The sequence below is a fragment of the Arachis ipaensis genome, chromosome B3, assembly GCF_059453495.1.
Source record: "Arachis ipaensis isolate K30076 ecotype BB chromosome B3, ASM5945349v1, whole genome shotgun sequence".
Classification (NCBI taxonomy): domain Eukaryota; kingdom Viridiplantae; phylum Streptophyta; class Magnoliopsida; order Fabales; family Fabaceae; genus Arachis; species Arachis ipaensis.
This window is the reverse complement of record NC_142438.1, coordinates 73,721,636-73,734,848: the sequence shown is the minus strand read 5'-3', so window position 1 is coordinate 73,734,848 and position 13,213 is coordinate 73,721,636. Positions and strand designations below refer to the sequence as shown.

The 13,213-nt window shown below is 37.9% G+C and overlaps 1 non-coding gene across 1 annotated transcript; it reads left to right on the top strand.

The window, feature by feature from the left end:
- The first annotated feature begins 2,011 nt into the window (after nucleotides 1–2,011).
- LOC148571137 (small nucleolar RNA R71) lies at nucleotides 2,012–2,119 on the top strand. Its single transcript, XR_015908139.1, has one exon. It is a non-coding gene; the product is annotated as a small nucleolar RNA R71 (small nucleolar RNA).
- The last annotated feature ends 11,094 nt before the right edge of the window (nucleotides 2,120–13,213 follow it).

Below are 13,213 nucleotides of genomic sequence, written 5' to 3'. Positions count from 1 at the left end.
GCTGCCATTTCTGGCGTTGAACGCCAGAACCATGCTTGTTCTGGGCGTTCAGCGCCAGGATGCTCCTATTCTGGGCGTTCAGCGTCAGAACTATGCTCTGTTCTGGCGTTTGAACGCCAGACAGATGCTCCTCCAGGGTGTGATTTTTCTTCTGCTGTTTTTTTGATTCCGTTTTTGATTTTTTTGTTTATTTTGTGACTCCACATGATCATGAACCTAAGAAAACATGAAAAATAATAAAAATAAGAATTAGATAAACATTGGGTTGCCTCCCAACAAGCGCTTCTTTAATGTCAATAGCTTGACAGTGGGCTCTCATGGAGCCTCACAGATGTGCAGAGCTTTGTTGAGACTCTCCAACACCAAACTTAGAGTTTGGATATGGGAGTTCAACACCAAACTTAGAGTTTGGTTGTGGCCTCCCAACACCAAACTTAGAGTTTGACTGTGGGGGCTCTGGTTGACTCTGCTTTGAGAGAAGCTTTTCAAGCTTCCTCTCCATGGTTGCAGAGGGAGATCCTTGAGTTTTGAATACAAGGGAGTTCTCATTCCATTGAAGGACTATTTCACCTCTGTCAACATCAATCACAGCTCTTGCTGTGGCCAGGAAAGGTCTTCCTAGGATGATGGATTCATCCTCTTCCTTTCCAGTATCCAGGACTATGAAATCAGTAGGTATGTAAAGGCCCTCAACCTTTACTAATACATCTTCTACTTGTCCATAAGCCTATCTTCTTGAGCTGTCTGCCATCTCTAGTGAGATTTTAGTAGCTTGCACCCCATAGATTCCCAGTTTCTCTATTACAGAGAGGGGCATGAGGTTTATTCCTGAACCAAGGTCACACAGAGCCTTAAGGATCATTGTGCCTATGGTACAGGGTATTATGAACTTTCCAGGATCCTGTCTCTTCTGAGGCAATGTCAGTTGATCCAGATCAGTTAGTTCATTGATGAACAAGGGAGGTTCAACTTTCCAAGCATCAATGCCAAACAATTTGGCATTCAGCTTCATGATTGCACCAAGAAACTTGGCAGTTTGCTCTTCAGTGACATCCTCATTCTCTTCAGAAGAGGAATACTCATCAGAGCTCATGAAGGGTATAAGGAGGTTCAATGGAATCTCTATGGTCTCTAGATGAGCCTCAGAGTCCTTTGGTTCCCCAGAGGGAAGCTCCTTATTGATCACTGGACGTCCCAGGAGGTCTTCCTCCTTGGGATTCACGTCCTCTCCTCTCCTCATAGGTTCGGCCATGGCGCTTATGTCAATGGCCTTGCACTCTCCTTTTGGATTCTCTTCTGTATTGCTTGGGAGAGTACTAGGAGGGATTTCAGTGATCTTTTTACTCAGCTGGCCCACTTGTGCTTCCAGATTTCTAATGGAAGACCTTGTTTCATTCATGAAACTTACAGTGGCCTTAGATAGATCAGAGACTAGATTTGCTAAATTAGAAGCATTTTGTTTAGAGTTCTCTGTCTGTTTCTGAGTTGATGATGGAAAAGGCTTGCTATTGCTAAACCTGTTTCTTCCACCATTATTAAAGCCTTGTTGAGGCTTTTGATCCTTCCATGAGAAATTTGGATGATTTCTCCATGTTGAGTTATAGGTATTTCCATAAGGTTCACCTAAGTAATTTACCTCTGCTATTGCAGGGTTCTCAGGATCATAGGCTTCTTCTTTAGAAGGTGCCTCTTGAGTACTGTTGGATGCAGCTTGCATTCCATGCAGACTCTGAGAAATCATATTGACTTGCTGAGTCAATATTTTATTCTGAGCCAATATGGCATTCAGAGTATCAACCTCAAGAACTCCCTTCTTCATAGGCGTCCCATTACTCACAGGATTCCTTTCAGAAGTGTACATGAACTGGTTATTAGCAACCATGTCAATGAGTTCTTGAGCTTCTGCAGGCGTTTTCTTTAGGTGAATGGATCCACCTGCAGAGGTGTCCAGTGACATCTTTGATAGCTCAGATAAACCATCATAGAATATATCCAGGATGGTCCATTCTGAAAGCATGTCAGAAGGACACTTTTTGGTCAACTGTTTGTATCTTTCCCAAGCTTCATAGAGGGATTCACCTTCTTTCTGTCTGAAGGTTTGAACATCAGCTCTAAGCTTGCTCAGCTTTTGAGGAGGAAAGTACTTGGCTAAGAAAGCCGTGACCAGCTTATCCCAAGAGTTCAGGCTGTCTTTGGGTTGAGAATCCAACCATAATCTAGCTCTGTCTCTTACAGCAAAAGGGAAAAGCATGAGCCTGTAGACTTCAGGATCTATTCCATTAGTCTTAACAGTATCACATATCTGCAAGAATTCAGTTAAGAACTGAAAAGGATCTTCAGATGGAAGTCCATGAAACTTGCAGTTCTGCTGCATTAGAGAAACTAATTGAGGTTTCAGCTCAAAGTTGTTTGCTCCAATGGCAGGAATGGAGATGCTTCTTCCATGTAAATTGGAATTAGGTGCAGTAAAGTCACCAAGCATCCTCCTTGCATTATTATTATTTTCGGCTGCCATCTCCTCTGCCTGTTCAAAAATTTCTGAAAGGTTATCTCTGGATTGTTGTATTTTAGCTTCTCTTAATTTTCTCTTCAGAGTTCTTTCAGGTTCTGGATCTGCTTCCACAAGAATGTTCTTATCCTTGCTCCTGCTCATATGACAAGGAAGAATGGCCAGAAAAATGATAATAATAATAGAGATCCTTTATACCACAGTATAGGGATCCCTTTGTAAGTAGAACAAGAGGGGGAGATAAAGGATGTGATGTAAAGGAAGAAACACAACTGTGAGGATTGGAATGTGAGATGAGATGTTAGGACATGAATGAATAAATAGAATGAGATGGGGGAGGAAAAATTTTCGAAAATTATTTTGAAAAAGAGTTAGTGAGTTTTGAAAATTGGTTTTTGAAAATTAGTTAGTATTTTTCGAAAATTTTTGAATTCAAAAATAAAAAATAAAAATAATTAGTTAATTAAAAAGAAATTTTTTGAAAAAGGGAGAGATATTTTCGAAAATTAGAGAGAGAGAGAGTTAGTTAGGTAGTTTTGAAAAAGTTAAGAAACAAACAAAAAGTTAGTTAGTTAGTTGAAACAAATTTTGAAAAGATAAGAAGTTAGGAAGTTAGAAAAGATATTTTGAGAAGATATTTTTGAAAAAGATAAGATAAGAAGATATTTTTGAAAAGATATGATAAAATTAGTTTTGAAAAAGATTTGATTTTTAAAATCACAATTAATGACTTGATTCATAAGAAATCACAAGATATGATTCTATAACTTAAAGTTTGAATCTTTCTTAACAAGCAAGTAACAAACTTGAAATTTTTGAATCAAAACATTAATTAGTGATGTTATTTTCGAAAAATTGATGTAAAAATAAGAAAAAGATTTTTGAAAAATATTTTTGAAATTTTCGAAAATAACTAAGTCTTTTGAAAAAGATAAGATTTTCAAATTGAAAATTTGATTTGACTCATGAGAAACAATTTGATTTTAAAATATTTTGAAAAAGTCAATCCAAATTTTCGAATTTGATGAGAGAAAAAGGGAAAGATATATTATTTTTTTTTTTTTGATTTTTGAATTTTTATGATGCAAGAGAAAAAAACACTAAAAAGATGCAATGCATGAAATTTTTTAGATCAAAACAATGAATGCATGCAAGAATGCTATGAATGTCAAGATGAACACCAAGAACACTATGAAGAACATGATGAACATCAAGAACATATTTTTGAAAAATTTTTAATGCAAAGAAAACATGCAAGACACCAAACTTAGAATTCTTCAATGCTTAGACACTAAGAATTCAAGAATGCATATGATAAACATGAAAAGACACAAAATAAAAAATCATCAAGATCAAACAAGAAGACTTACCAAGAACAACTTGAAGATCATGAAGAACACCATGAATGCATGAATTTTCGAAAAATGCAAGATGCACATGCAATTGACACCAAACTTATAACATGACTCAAGACTCAAACAAGAAACACAAAATATTTTTGAAATTTTTTTTTTTTATTTTCTAATTTTTTGGATTTTTATTTTATATTTTTCGAAAAATTCTTTTGAAAAAGAAAATAAGGGTTCCAAAATTTTTAATATGAATTCCAGGAATCTTGCCATGTTAGTCTTAAAGCTCCAATCAAAAGGTCAGGCATGGCTTAATAGCCAGCCAAGCTTTAATCAAAATATGAGTGTAATTCAGACATGACAAGCCTAACATGCTCTATCCAAAAGAATTAGACATGGCTTTACAGCCAGCCAGGCTGCAACATATAATTACATGGGCTGGAGTGATTAGTTGAATACCAATCCCAAAGTAGTTTGGGTATGGCTTTACAGCCAGATATGATTCAACATATTTCATGAAACACTAGAATTCATTCTTAAAATTTTGAAGCCATAGAATAATTTATTTTTGAAAACATTTTTAATTTTTTTCGAAAACAGATGAGAAAATTTTAGAAATATTTTCGAAAAATTTTTGAAAAGAAAATAAAATAAAAAGAAAATTACCTAATCTGAGCAACAAGATGAGCCGTCAGTTGTCCAAACTCAAACAATCCCCGGCAACGGCGCCAAAAACTTGGTGGACGAAATTGTGATCACATTAATGTAGTACTCTTTGTTATTGTATGGAATCATTATTATGGCTCTTTACTATATGTGGACACAACTCCGTTCAACTAACCAGCAAGTGTACTGGGTCGTCCAAGTAATAAACCTTACGTGAGTAAGGGTCGATCCCACAGAGATTGTTGGCTTGAAGCAAGCTATGGTCACCTTGTAAATCTCAGTCAGGCGGATTTAAACATGATATTTTATTAGATTAAAATAAACAATAAAAGGGATAGAGGTACTTATGTAGATTCATTGGCAGGGATTTCAGATAAGCGAATGGAGATGCTTTTCGTTCCTCTGAACCTCTGCTTTCCTGCTATCTTCATCCAATCAGTCTTACTCCTTTCCATGGCTGGCTGTATGCAAGGGCATCACCGTTGTCAGTGGCTACATCCCCTCCTCTCAGTGAATAATATGCTCACGCACCCTGTCACGGCACGGCTATTCATCTGTCGGTTCCCGATCATGCTGGAATGGGATTCACCCTCCTTTTGCGTCTGTCACTAACGCCCAGCAATCGCGAGTTTGAAGCTCGTCACAGTCATTCAATCATTGAATCCTACTCAGAATACCACAGATAAGGTTTAGACCTTCCGGATTCTCTTGAATGCCGCCATCATTCTAGCTTACGCCACGAAGATTCTGGTTAGGAGATCTAAGAGATACTCATTCTAGCTTAATTCATGTAGAACGGAAGTGTTTGTCTGGCACGCGTTCATAGGGGAGAATGGTGATGAGCGTCACACATAATCATCACCTTCATCACGTTCTTGGGTGCGAATGGATATCTTAGAAACGAAATAAGATGAATTGAATAGAAAACAGTAGTACTTGCATTAATCTTTGAGGAACAGCAGAGCTCCACACCTTAATCTATGGAGTGTAGAAACTCTACCGTTGAAAATACATAAGTGAAGGTCCAGGCATGGCCGAGATGGCCAGCCCCTATGGTCTAAGAACAATGCGTTCCAAGATGTCTAATACAATAGTAAGAGGTCCTATTTATAATAAACTAGTCACTAGGGTTTACATGAGTAAGTAATTGATGTATAAATCCACTTCCGGGGCCCACTTGGTGTGTGTTTGGGCTGAGCTTAAGTGTAGCACGTGCAGAGGCCATTTGTGGAGTTGAACGCCAGTTTCTGTGCCAGTTTGGGCGTTCAACTCTGGTTTTGGATCCTAATCTGGCGCTGGACGCCAGATTTGGGCAGAAGGCTGGCGTTGAACGCCAGTTTACGTCGTCAATTCTTTGCCAAAGTATGGACTATTATACATTGCGGGAAAGCCCTGGATGTCTACTTTCCAACGCAATTGGAAGCGCGCCATTTTGAGTTCTGTAGCTCCAGAAAATCCACTTTGAGTGCAGGGAGGTCAGAATCCAACAGCATCAGCAGTCCTTTTTCAACCTCTGAATCTGATTTCTGCTCAAGTCCCTCAATTTCAGCCAGAAAATACCTGAAATCACAGAAAAACACACAAACTCATAGTAAAGTCCAGAAATGTGAATTTAACATAAAATCTATTAAAAACATCCCTAAAAGTAACTAGATCCTACTAAAAACATACCAAAAACAATGTCAAAAAGCGTATAAATTATCCGCTCATCATTCCCCAACTGCCATGGTGATGCTACCTAGCTACCGTCTAGCTCACTGCCTTGCTGTCATGGTATCTCTGCCGCCACTGCTACCAAGTCGCCATTGTGCTTCATCGTTGCCATTGCTAGGGCTTGTCACCATCTTTGTAGCCATTGCCGTCGCACGCAGAGGGGAGAGCAAAGGGAAGAGACGCGACTGGCCAAGAGAGAGGAGGAGTCGAAGGACGCATTGGTGGGTGTTTCTATTAGCCGCCGCCACCGTTGATGGAAGTCGTTGCCGTTGCCGTCGTCGTCGCCGAGCTGCTGCATCGCCGGACATCATCACCGGAGGACTGAATGGAGAAGCTCGCCAGTTCTGTTTTTACTTCTAGTTTCTGGAATCTGAGAAAATGCCACTACCACTGTTGTTTGTTGGCTTCAAGATCGTTGCTGCTGTTCTTGCTCTGTTCTGCCTCTGCTTCTAGTTTTGTAGTTGCTGGAGCCTTTGCCACCGAGAACCAATGTTGGAGCTTCTCTTGATGATTCTGATGCTGCTACGTAGGTTCCAAGCTGTTGTGTTATTGCCAGAGGAAGGGTGCTTATAGGAAAAACGTCACCGAGGCTGCTGTTTGGTTTGATTGCGTTGTTAATGCAATACTGAGGTAGGAGATTTTATTTGAAATTAACCATTTTTAATTTATGAATGCTAATGAAGTTTAATGAATAATTGCAAATAATTTATAAATATTTTGTGTGATTAATTGATTGAAAAGAACTTAGTTTGAGGTTGTGAAATTTGGATTAAGTTTGGTATTAAGATGATGTTTTAGTGTTTCAATTAGTTTATTGAGTTTAGGTCATGGCTGTGAATGTTACTGGGTTTTGTTGTTGTGAGTGATTAATTGATAAGATTGTTTGCGGCTATGACTGATATTGGTTTTCTGATTTTGATGGAATTATTGAAAATTCTGATTTTATGTGATTATGCTAAATTGGTTGAGTTGTGGCTATATCCTGATTATTGAGAATAAGTGCTTGCTATTGATTTTAGTTATTTGATGTATCGGAATGGCTGTGAAATTGACTTGTGACTAGCTGAAATTCATTTTGGTGGTTATTGAAGGATTGGAACTTAAAGGATTAAATTGTCTTGAGAACCTGATTTTCTGAAATAGTATAGTAACTTTAAGAGTATATAAATAATTCTGTAATGGCTGGACTAATTTTCTGTGTCATGATTTATTGATTCTGGTTGTGGCTGTGAACTGTGACTACTTTTGTAGTTGTTATGATAATGATTAGTGGGTTGATTATTTTACTTAATCCTGATTAGTTGGGCTAGCTATGAGTACGTTATGTTTATGCTTTGATTATAGTAATATGTGAATTGGGGATTGCTTGGTGAACGTTTGCTGGAGATTCTAATTTTGCTTGTTGGTAGTACATTGGATGTTGAATTGATTTTTGATAAGCTAGGTTTGAACTTGTGAATTGTAAAGAGATCATAAATCGATTATTAAATTAATTCCTTAAAATATAAATTGTAAACTAATTCAGTTATTTTAAAAGTATAAAGATAATTTGTAATAATTGGAAACTATATGAAGCTGAATTTTTGGGTGAACATAATAGTTTATTATATGAGAGCTAGGATTTTGTGAATAATACATATTTTTGTGTGCTTTGGTGTCAATGTTACTAAAATTATGGTTAAGTTGGGTGATAATGTGTTTGAATATTTGGGGATGAGGAACTGTTAGTCTTTTTGTTAACATAATTTATGAATTGATGAGTTTGAAGTTGGATTGATGGATTATGTGGGAATTACGAATTGTGGATTTTCTGATTGATTGAGAACCTTTTATTTGATACTTGTTGAGAAAAGGAAGATGAATTGTTGAGAAAGAGGAAACCCATAAGGGTGGCTAAGTCCGAGTTTTAGGGGAGGTGCTGCTGAAATTTTTATAAAATTGAGGTTTTGTTTGAAATGTTTTGGATTTGGGAAACCTATAAGTTGTTATTTGTTTTATATGCGGAAAAACCCACGAATTGATAATCATGGATTACGGGAATAACCCACGAATTATTGTATGTTGATCTTGGGTATAACCCACGAACTGAGGATCGTTGTTTGCTGTGTATTGATCTCGGAGAAACTCACGAACTGAGGATCTCTGTGCTGTTGTGTATTGATCTCGGGGAAACCCACGAACTGAGGATCTCTGTTTTGTTTGTGTGTTGATCTCGGGGACGCCCACGAACTAAGGATCACTGTTTCCTTTTGTGCGTATATTATGGGGTTGAGCTTTGTGCCGACTGCCGTAGTCACGAAGGAGTGGTATTCTTAACCACCAACACGTATGCATTAAGGACACAAAGGAAAACCATATCTAGGACTTGTTCCAAGGTAATGTCGGGCTGCAGGGTGTAAACTGACACGTGAGCTCATGGCTTGCTTAGGACAGACATGCATCATAATGTTTGAGCATTTGCATTTGGTTGTGTTTGCTTGTATTGCCTCTCTGTGATTGTGTTGTTTGTCTTATTGTGACCTGTTTGTGTGTTGAATTGAGTCTCTTGTGCTAGTAGTTTGTAAATGTATTGAGATGACGAATAATTGTTCTTGTGGCTGAGAATCAAATTTGTGGCTAAGAGATATTTAATATGACAAGTTTTGTGATTGAGATCTATTTTGGCTTTAGAAATTTAAAGAAAGTAATTAACTATCTAAAGTAAGATTAAAAAGTATTTTCAAGTGTTTGACAAAAATGGTTTTATTAAGTAAATTATTTGCATGTTAACCATTACCTTTACGGCATTCCCATTCCCTACTGGGAATGTGTGGTTTGTTCTCACCCCAAAATCTTCCACCCTTTCAGTGACATAGGTTCAAAGACTCAGTTTGAAGCTGTGGACATTTGTTGGACTATATTTATGAGTTAAGTTGTTTTCATAGAGTTCCCTCGCCCTTGTTACTTTAGTTTTTATTTTATATAGAGGGATAGGAGTTGTACATGAGTTTTATTTGAATTATTTTGTATAATATTTATTATTATTAATAACTATGTGATTATTGTTGCTTGTTGATCTTTGACATGATTTTAATAAATAAAAACAAAATTTTCTAGGTTTTTATTAAAAACTGAAACGCGATATTGAACTAAAGGCTCAATATTAAATAGTTAATAAAGAAAACAGGTTAGTAACGCCTTACTTTTGGTACGATCATGATGTACTGGAAGTTGGGTTGTTACAGCCACTGCTGGAAGGAGGCCGCCTTCGCCGATCTGCCTGTCGCCGTTTATGCTTGCTGCTACATCGTCGGAGTTCCATGCCGCTACTGCTGCCACCTGAAACCGCTACTGAAGCCTGTATCTGTGTTGTAAGCTCTAAGCTTGCTTCAGTTTTTTTGTCTGTTAAGTTAGTTTTTACCGTGAGAGTGGTTGCTGAGGTTGTCTGTGTCAGGATATATGGTCATCGCGAGTTTTTCTATCGTGCACCACCATCGGAGCCGCCAATCCCGCTGCTGCCGCTTCTATCCTGATTCATTCTGCTGTTCGACTCAGTTCTTCCTGTTAAAATAGGTATCTCTGCTCGGAAACCCTCTTCGCTAGCGTATAAGTTTTCTATTATGGGTTGTTAAAGGTTTTGAGATTTTGGAACCGTAGGGTCGAGTTCTGAGCGTTGCATGTCGCTTTTAAGTTGTGGTGGTTGCTGCGAAAATGGTTCGAGACTAAGGTTACGGCTTCCGCTAACCGCGGGCCAAGAGGAAAAATTTTCTGTGAAGCATTTGGGTCACGGGTTCGACTTATCGAGGTAGGGGCCTTTTTCAAAAAACTAAACTTATTCATCTGAAATTGTTATATATGGATACTGATGCACGAAAACTTGTCTCTTAACAAATTTCCCTCGGCAAGTACACCGAATTGTCGTCAAGTAAAAACTCACAATAGAGTGAGGTCGAATCCCACAGAGATTGATTGGTCAAGCAACCTTAATCAGAGGAATGTTCTAGTTGAGCTAAGCAGAAATTGAGTTGATATTTGCAGAAACGTAAATGGTGGAAAAGTAAATAACAGAAATTGTAAATGCTGGAAATAAAGAGCAAAATGGAAATGGCAGATAGTAAATTGCAGAATCTTAAATGGGGATTTGGGGAAATGAACATAAAAGTAAATGACAAAAAGTAAAGAGAATAGGTAAGATCAGAAGTGGGGAATTCATTGGGCTCAGGAGATATTGTATTCTCCGGATCAAGTTCATTCTCATCTCTTCCTCAATCAATACATTCATTGATCTCCTTGGCAATCTTAAGTGATTGGATTCCAATTCCTTGGCAACCCAATCCCTCAAATCTTGATTAATAGCCAATTCCTTGGTCTAATTGCTCATGAGAAGAGATGAAGTATGGTCACTGATTATACCACATGTATTCCCAAATCAAAGTGTTGGTAGGATTATATGTCACTATATCCATCCAAACCCCAATTTGGTCCAACATGAGAAAGCATTTCTAGCGTGATCTCTTCCTTCCTCTTTCAAGGTTTCGAAGAGATCCATGTATGAATAGCTTCTTTTCCAAGAAAACTACCCAATTGGATGAAGATTAAAAGCTTTCTAGTAAAATCAAGAGAAAAGAAAGAAGAAGAATAATGAAAACTATTATTGATCCATCAAATTACAACAGAGCTCTCTAACCCAATGAAAGGGGTTTAGTTGTTCATAGCTCTGGAAATGGAAAGCATAAATGAAAAGTACATTCTGAAAACTCAAACTAGAAAGTGCAGGGAAAGTAAAATATACAGAGTGTAGTTTTCCAATATGCCAAAAGCTTTACCAATAGTTCAAAACTACTCCTATATATACTACTCTTCTGATCTTCTAGTTGGCTTCTTCAAGTCTTGGATATGGGCCTTTGGATCTTTAGCTGAAGCAATTACAATCTTCAGTGGGCTCAGCTTTGCTTGCAGAGAAAGTGTGAGTTAGGCATGGACGTTAGTTAGGACGTTAGTGGTGTTAACATTAAGTGAAAGTGTGGGTTCGAGAACGTTAGTGACGATCACCTTTTTTGTAACGACCCAATTTTCAGTACACCTAAGACATACCAGAAACTGAGTGCTACCAATTTGTCATCCTAATTATTATCTATTATTTATTATATGAGCCTGATTCATTGTTAAAAGCGTAGTTAGTTAGCGAGGTACTTTTTTATTTTTGAAAATGTTTGAATTAATAAACATAATCATTCATAATCAATTCACAAATAATAACAGATAAAACGGTTATAAACAATCTCACATAAATATATCACAAGTAGTTAATAACATTCGGTTATCCAGCCTTCATTAGAGTAAAGATCTTTGGTTAGGACACCCCTAGATATAGCTAGATAATAACTATATACATATGTATACATACAACATCTTTGGTCCTGACCTGTTCAAGAAGTCCCTAAGCTGGCACCCAGGCTAGTCTAGACTCTATACTCACCTATTCCCTCTACACTACTAAAGCGAGGGAAAGTACGCTGTAAGTCTTCAAAACTCAAGTCAGGTGGAACGTCACCAAAAGGTAGAACATCATCTGCTACTCCTCTGCACGATCATATGTCATCAAAGAGCGTCTCTCAAGTACTTCATCGAGTGGCCACATAACAGCAACATCGTACGGAGGACTTAGGCTAAAGTTTGTAGAAAAGTGGGGTGCAGACGTTGGCTGGCCTCATAGTATATACATATAAACAGAGAACGGGATTCACCCTAGACTCAGAAGACTACCTAGAGTGGAATCCTTTTTACAAACGGTCGTCAGTAGATTACGGAAGGGTACTCCTGCTTCCATCTGAAGGGGGAAGGGAGAGAGAAGGGGTAAGAACTGGGGAGTTCTTAGTAGGGTCGGGGTTATTAGTTACGTTCATTAATTCCGTGTTGTTTAGCAGATAAATAGCAGAATACCGAGAAGCAGTAGACAGAAGAAACAGATAAATAGAGAAAATAAAGTAAACAGAACGCAAAACACAAACAAAAGAATACAAGAAAACAAAACATAGACACAGAGAATATAATGAAAACAAAGAAGGCATACATTCAAACAACAATCATAACAGAGGAAATGCGCAACCAAATATGATGCATGTCTAGCCCTAGCACAGGTAATGAGCTCATTTGTCGGTTACATACCCGCTCCCGACGTTACCCGGAGTCCTCTGACCAGGTAAGGCTTTCCTGTTGGCAATGTCCCTCGCAAAAGTCCTTTGACTTGTGAGGCAAACCACTGCAAGAGTCCTTTGACTTGCAGGGCGGCACTAGCAACCCACTGCAAGAGTCCTTGGACTTGCATGGCGGAGCTAGCTAACTTATATCTGCCTAACACACTCTCTGTAAGAGTCCTTTGACTTATAGGAGCATACACACACTCTCACTGTAAGAGTCCTTTGACTTACAGGAGCATACACACACACTCTCACTGTAAGAGTCCTTTGACTTACAGGAGTATATGCTAGTCGTGTGTTCTCGATACCTCTGTAAGAGTCCTCTGACTTGCAGAATAGCATTATAGCTAAGTATCCCAGGAAAGCACTCTCAGTGGTCGTACCACCATCTATCTGACTGCCTTCACGCAGCAGATCATCACATAATCATTCTCATTATCATCATCACTTTCACATTCTTATGCAGTACCTCTTTCTTTTTCTGTTCAATCATGCTATACAAACTTTACAGCTTTTACTTTTACAACATCGTAACTCAAACCATTTCTCTTTATCACATTACTCTTTTCTCTTTGTCTTTTTACTTTGCTCTGGTTACTCTTTTCTCTGTGTTTCTTTATTCTTCTCTGGTTACTCTGTTCTCTGTGTTTCTTTACTCTGTTCTGATTTCTCTGTTTAACGTATGTATTTAAAGCTTATGTAAATTTCGGTATGAATAGTTAGTCTGTCCCAAGTATAGGTTCATTAAGTCTATACTGAAACAATTTAACTTTTCATATAATACCTAACCCTATTCG